The sequence below is a fragment of the Ovis aries genome, chromosome 20 (genome assembly GCF_016772045.2).
Source record: "Ovis aries strain OAR_USU_Benz2616 breed Rambouillet chromosome 20, ARS-UI_Ramb_v3.0, whole genome shotgun sequence".
Taxonomy (NCBI): Eukaryota; Metazoa; Chordata; class Mammalia; order Artiodactyla; family Bovidae; genus Ovis; species Ovis aries.
Genome location: NC_056073.1, coordinates 48,821,905 through 48,828,886, shown reverse-complemented (window position 1 = coordinate 48,828,886; position 6,982 = coordinate 48,821,905).

Genomic DNA, 6,982 nt, shown 5'->3' with positions numbered 1-6,982 from the left:
CTGCCTTTTCTAAAACCAGCTTGAACATCTGGACGTTCACGGTTCATGTACCGTTGAAGCCTGGCTTGGAGAATTTTGAGCATTACTTTACTAGCATGTGAGATGAGTGCAATTGTGTGGTAGTTTGATCATTCTTTGGCATTGCCTTTCTTTGGAATTGGAATGAAAACTGACCTTTTCCAGTCCTGTGGCCACTGCTGAGTTTTCCAAATTCGCTGACATATTGAGTGCAGCACTTTCACAGCATCATCTTTCAGGATTTGAAATAGCTCAACTGGAATTCCATCACCTCCACTAGCTTTGTTCGTAGTGATGCTTTCTAAGGCCCACTTGACTTCACATTCCAGGATGTCTGGCTCTAGGTGAGTGATCACACCATCATGATTATCTTGGTCGTGAAGATCTTTTTTGTATAGTTCTTCTGTGTATTCTTGCCACCTCTTCTTAATATCTTCTGCTTCTGTTAGGTCCATACCATTTCTGTCCTTTATGAGCCCATCTTTGCATGAAATGTTCCCTTGGTATCTCTAATTTTCTTGAAGGGATCTCTAGTCTTTCCCATTCTGTTGTTTCCTCTATTTCTTTGCATTGATCGCTGAGGAAGGCTTTCTTATCTCTCCTTGCTATTCTTAGGAACTCTGCATTCAGATGCTTATATCTTTCCTTTTCTCCTTTACTTTAGGCAGATTCTTTACCACTTCCTCACCTGTGAAGCCGGAGAAGGCAATGGCACCCCACTCCAGTACTCTTGCCTGGAAAATCCCATGGACGAAGGAGCCTGGTGGGATGCAGTCCATGGGGTCGCTAAGAGTCAGACACAACTGAGCAACTTCACTTTCAATTTTCACTTTCATGCATTGGAGAAGGAAATGGCAACCCACTCCAGTGTTCTTACCTGGAGAATCCCAGGGACGGGGGAGCCTGGTGGGCTGCCGTCTATGGGGTTGCACAGAGGTGCACACAACTGAAGCGACTTAGCAGCAGCAGCACCTGTGAAGCAGAGTTACCTGGACCTGAGTGTAAATTCTAGTGTCCCCACTTATCAGGACTGGGGACAACCATTGTGCCTATTCCAAAAGGTGATTTATGTAAAGATGTGCTTCCTGAGGCTTCTTTGTAAATGTTAGCTATAATTTTTATTAGGTGCTATTGAATGAAAGAAATTAATATCTGTAAAGGGCTTGTAACAGTTTCTGGTGCAGGGCAAGTCCTTTTTGTTTGTATTTACTCATTTTTTTTAAATATTGCTGTTTACCAAATTAAACTGTATTCACTTTGCACAGTCTGCTAGGGATATTCTTTGGAAATGCTTTTACATTCTTTGGAAAAAGAAGGCCTAAATCCTCATTAGTTCAAAATATATTACTCTACAATACCTGTTAATTCAGAAAGGAGCCTGGTCTGAACACCTTTGTAGCATTTATGGAGAAATAATTTGTTCTGCAAAAAGGAGATCATTAAGAAAATGGTTTTAGAGTACTTTGGCTACACCATTCATATATAATTAACAATCCAACTTTGCAGGGGTTTGTTATTCATCTACCAAACAGTGGTTTTCAAATTCTTTGGTTCTGATCAAGTGTAAGAAATGTCTTTTACATTATAACCTAATGTATAATAATATACGTATGTATGAATGTGGGTGTACATATACCCATATGTGTGTATATACATATATATAAACATATACATACTTTTCTATATTTTTAAAATGTGTGTATATTTAATGGAAACAATAGTTCCCTGGGAAGATCCCCTGGAGAAAGAAATGGCAACCCACTCCAGAATTCCTGCTTGGGAAATCCCATGCACAGAGGAGCCTGGTGGGCTACAGTCCATGGGGTCACAAGAGTTGGACATGACTTAGTGACTAAACAGCCACCTGGTCCCCTAGTGGAGAATGGATACACTCTTTTTCCTTTTCCAAGTGCATTCCATTCTGTGCGTTCCATCCTGTCTCACTTCAAAATGCTAATCAGTATCTACTAAGGCTAATCAAAATTATCTGAAGCTCCACTACTGGTTTGAAATCTGTAGCTTCATTAAAAAAACAAAACAAAACAAAACAAAAAACCCACCACCACCACAAAGAAAACCGTCCTAAACCAGTTCTCCAACTTCCGTGTGCATCAGAATCGCCTGGGGAACGTGTTAAACAGATTGCTAGGTGCCAGTAGGTGGCTGGTGGTAAAGAATTTGTCCTTCTAATAAGATTCAAGGTGAATCTGTTGCTACTGGTCAGGGGACCACAATTTGCGAACCTCTGCACTGGGCAATACTAGTGATTGAAAAAAAATCAAGCCCCAGTACACGTTTCTGTTTGTGGGTATGGTCTGAGCTTTAGTTTCAAATTCATTTACTCTTTGCTTTAGGTTTCAGCCCCCACCTGCTCTGTTCCTTAGCATATTCTGAGTCCCACTGCTTCCTTTGCACCTGGTGTTACCAGTCAGACTGTTTGTACTCATCTCTGCCCATTTGGTCCTATTGATAATCTCTTTCTCTCTAGAAAAGGCCAGAAGGTAATAAGATTACTGGGATGGTCTCCCCTGAATGACAAACATAATGACCCACCCATCACAATGATTCAGGGAACATTTACATTCGATATTTTTTTCAGGAATCTAAAATGAATTAGTTACTGCCCTGTTATAAAGCCAACCGAATGTCAAGGCAGTGTCTCACGATTATTTACTCATTATGAATTTTAGTTCTGTTCTCCTTGCAGAAGGTGGAACAATGTATAAAGTTACAAATGAGAAATTTTATTAGTCTTGATCAATTGCTTCTATCAAAGAAAGATACCAAAGACATATAACAAGGATTCTTTTGGTAGAATCAGCTTTGGCTTAAAGATAAAAAGGAATTGTGGTTAAACACTCAATCTAGTTCAGGAAGAAAATAACCCTTGACTGTAAACTGATGAGGTTTGACCAATGGTGAAGCCTCAGCCTGAGAGGAAACTGGTGAGAGCAAATGTGAAGAAGTCTCAGAGCTGCTATCTCTGGGGCACAGAGATCAAATAGTCGTAGCATTTGGTCAGGAAACAGCAACGTGGCAGCCAGATTAGGCACTTGTTCCCACACAAAAGAGAGAATAAAACCTGGAACTAAGATGGATGTAGGCAGGGAGAAGTTGCTGGTTGAAATGGGAAAAGTGATGATTTGGGCAGGGAGGGAAACAGCAGCTGAAATCAGGAAACAGAGGTTGCGGGTTGTCTAGAAAAGTGGGGGCCACTGGCATCCAATTCAAGCTTGCAGGGAAGACTTGGTTGGCTCTAAATTCAGAGAAGGGCCTAGCACCTGCATTTATTTTACGAGTTTCCTGTGCTTCTCTGTTTTGCTTTGGAAGGCCTGAAATTGTCTTACTTTCTTTTGAGTGCGTGAGATAGGAATTCCCCAAGTTTCATGGGTGACTACTCTAGAACGAGGATGGCATTTAACTTCTCTTTGGTCTCAGTATGCACAAACCAACGAACTTAGGTCACTTCTTGATAAAAACTGCAGTTAAATTTTAGGTTTTGGTGGAGGTAGCCAAGACTGATTTTGCTTTGGGGGGGTGCATAATGAAGGGGATCGTTATCGGCCCTTTTCCAAGCCACCCAACCTTAAAATGCCTCCAACTCTGAGAGCAGTGGTTGCTAGAGCCTGGCTTCTTTTGTCTTTCCTGTCCCATCCCCCATCTCCTTTCGGGAGACTTGGGATTCAAATGTAGATGAAATGCAGATTCTTGGGAGAATGGAAGAAGTGATTGGTTGGGATGTCGAGTGGGGAAAGGAAAAAACTTCTAATGTAAGGTATTAGTCATTGTTCTGCCGGGGTGCGGAGTTGCTGTAACTCCTGATCGGAATAGTCTTGAGTGTTGCCGACTGTCGATTGCCCATTGTCCGTACAAATTTGGAAAAGGAGATAGCTGGTGTCTGCTGGTATCCACCACACACTCACCTCAGGTAAGAATTGAAGCTTAGAACCGGTAGATGTGTATTTTAATCACAAGTGTGCATCTTCTTCCTTCTCGACGTTTCGGTAATCTTTAAGATTTGTATATTTCACTAGTACAAACCGTTGTGCCCCGTGTATTTTTGGCACAATGCGGATATCTTCCTCGGTGAGTTTAGGGGATGTGATTGCACTTTTATTCTCAATTCACCGAGAAAGTACTTTCACAGCGCCCACACACGTGGTCATGGTAACTACTGTGAAACTTCACTTTTTGATAAAAGGTGGTATAAATTTAAAGCCATTAAATGATCTTGGACATATCTGCTTCTGTTATGAGCACCGCTAAAATGTTTATATTTAAAGAGTGAGGGGAGAGAGAAGAATTTGGTTAAAAGTAAGACGGATTGAACTAACGAGGTGGAATACAAAAACAAAACGGTATTAAACAAGCCAGTGGTGTTTTAGGTGGCTGAGAGGAGCCAAGCGGACAGCTGAGCTCAATTTCTCAGTGACCAGTTGGGTACTTCAGTACAGGTCTCCTCTGCCTTGCTCTTAGATTAAGATGGAAACCGGCTCATCCTGGGAGGAGAGACATGCGCTTACGGGAATGGCTTGCTTACTCCTGGCTTGTTACCGAGGTGACTTCTACCTAGCGGTTACTCTTAATATTTATGCTGGTCACAGCAGCATAAATAATCCAGGTCATCAGGATTGAAGGTCTGTATACATCGGCTTTTTGGAGTTGCTTTTTTTTTTAATGCTGTAATCCGCCCTTCCTTTTTCCCCACAGTGAGGGAAGTCTCCTTGTGTTAGGGTCGCATGTGTATCAAATGGACTAGCCCCAAAGCTGAGAGTAGCAGTTGCAGGTGTCTTGCTCCCCTCCCCTCAGAAACAGTGGGGGCTTTATATTTATTTCGGTCTGTGACTGTATGGGGGTTTCTAGCTGAGATGTGTGTGTTCACTTTATACTGAGGGTCCCTCTTTTTTTATTCGTGTTTTCTTGGACTTATGTGACTCTGAACCACCTCCTGCAAGTCAGTGAGCACCGGCGTAGCTGGGCGACCACCACTTTTGAGACTTGGAGGCTACAGGATGCTTAGTCTTTGCCTTCAAGGAGCTTACAACTACCGTTGACGAATCTGTGTGCCAGAGGCGATAAGCACATGTAGCAGATGTTCAGTGAAAGGAAAAGAGGTGCTCGTGTTTGGAGGGGAGGGAGAACTGGCTAGGCGGTCAAAGGGAGCTAGCTCCTGGACGGGCTGAGAAGGTGGAAACTTTGCGATGCTGTTGTCAAGGCGTAAGATAATGGAATCAGCTGAATTAGGTGTCAGGGGCTTTGCTGTGGACGCCAGGATTCCAATTCACAGAATAAACACCCTGTTTTGTAGGTATAGTGTGGGGGCTGGAGCGTCAAACTTGAAGATGCGATCTGGGAGAAGGTCGTAGTCTAGAAACGGGGGGATGGGAGAGAAGAGTGCACAGAACAGAGTCCGCAGAGGTGAGCGCCGAGTGGCTGCGGTGACTCATTCGGTCCTGGAAGTCAGAAGGCTTTGCTTTTGGGGTGACGTCGGAGCAGGAGTTCACGATTGAAAGGGGGGAGGGCATTCCAGGCAGAGGGGGTTGCAGGCGCCGTGGAGACAATGGTGATTCGACTTGAAGTGACTTAAGGGCAGGCGCTGCGCTCGTTCGTGGGCGTGGGGACGCTGGAATTCCAGTTCACCGGTGGTGGGGGGCAAGCTTCTTTTGTAGGTAGAGGACGGTGTGGCAGGAAGGACAGCAGGGTCTGTGAGAAGCCTTTTGGTCATTAAACTGCGTACGGGGCACCATCGAACGGGGTTTGAAGAAGGAAACTGGTGGGAGGAGCCTTGTTTTTCGGAGGTCGGTTTCTAGTTCACTGGAGCCCGGGGCGGAGGATGCACCGGGGGCGGAGAGGGCTGGGTTTGATGGGGGGCCACGTGAAGCGGCCTGTCCGCAGGGCCTCGCGAGGTCCCCTTTTCCTCGCAGGGAGGCTGGCGGTCGCCGGCCGTTTGGGGCAGTCGGGCCACGCAGCCTCTTCCTCGTTCCGCAGCGATGAGGAGACGTCCAGGGTCCAGGCAGGTGTGCCCAGGGGCCTCGTCCACGATGCCCCTCTCCCGCGGCGAGTGCAGAGGGAGCCTGCCCATCGCCGGTCACCGAGCTGTCCCCCCCGTCTCCCCCCCGGCCCCGCCCAGGAGAACCACGACTGACAGCCCCGTTCCCTTGGAACCCAGACTTTTCCCCGGAGCCCGGCCCCTCCTCCCAGCTCCTCTTCGGGGGAGGCGGGCGCTCGAGAGGAACAAGGAGGCCCGGCGCGGGGGAAGCTGCGGGCCGGGCTCAGGCGGCCGCGCCCTCGCGCCGCCCCGGCCCCCGCCCCCGCACCCCGGCTTGCCGCCGAGCGGGAGCGCGCTCCGGCTCCGGGTCTTGGCGGCGGCCGCGGGGGAGGCGGGCACGTGGAGGGGCGGGGGCTCCACCTGGCCACGCCGCCGGGCCTCGGCGGGCTGGCCCTGGCCGGACGGGCTCCGCGCGCCAATGCCGTCGGGGCGGCGGGCTGCGGGCGCCGGGCGGCGCGGCTCCGAACCCAACCTTGGGCTCGCCGGTGCCCGCCCCCGTGTGAGCCGCCACCTTCCGCCCCCCACGTCGAGGCGGGCGCGCGGCCCAGTCCGACCTCCGGAGGGCCCCGGGGCGAGCAGGCCCCGCCCCTCAGGCCACGCCCGCCCACAAGCCACGCCCTGCGCGCCGCGGCCACGCCCCCCACGTCGAGGCGGGCGCACGGCCCGGCCCGACCTCCGGAGGGCCCTGGGGCGAGCTGGTTCCGCCCTCTCCCCGCCCCCGCGCGCCGCGGCCACGCCCCCCACGTCGAGGCGGGCGCACGGCCGGCCCGACCTCCGGAGGGCCCTGGGGCGATCAGGCCCCTCCCACGCGCGCCGCGGCCACGCCCCCCACGTCGAGGCGGGCGCGCGGCTCTGCCCGACCTCCGGAGGGCCCTGGGGCGAGCAGGCCCCGCCCCCGCTCGCGGCCCCGCCCCC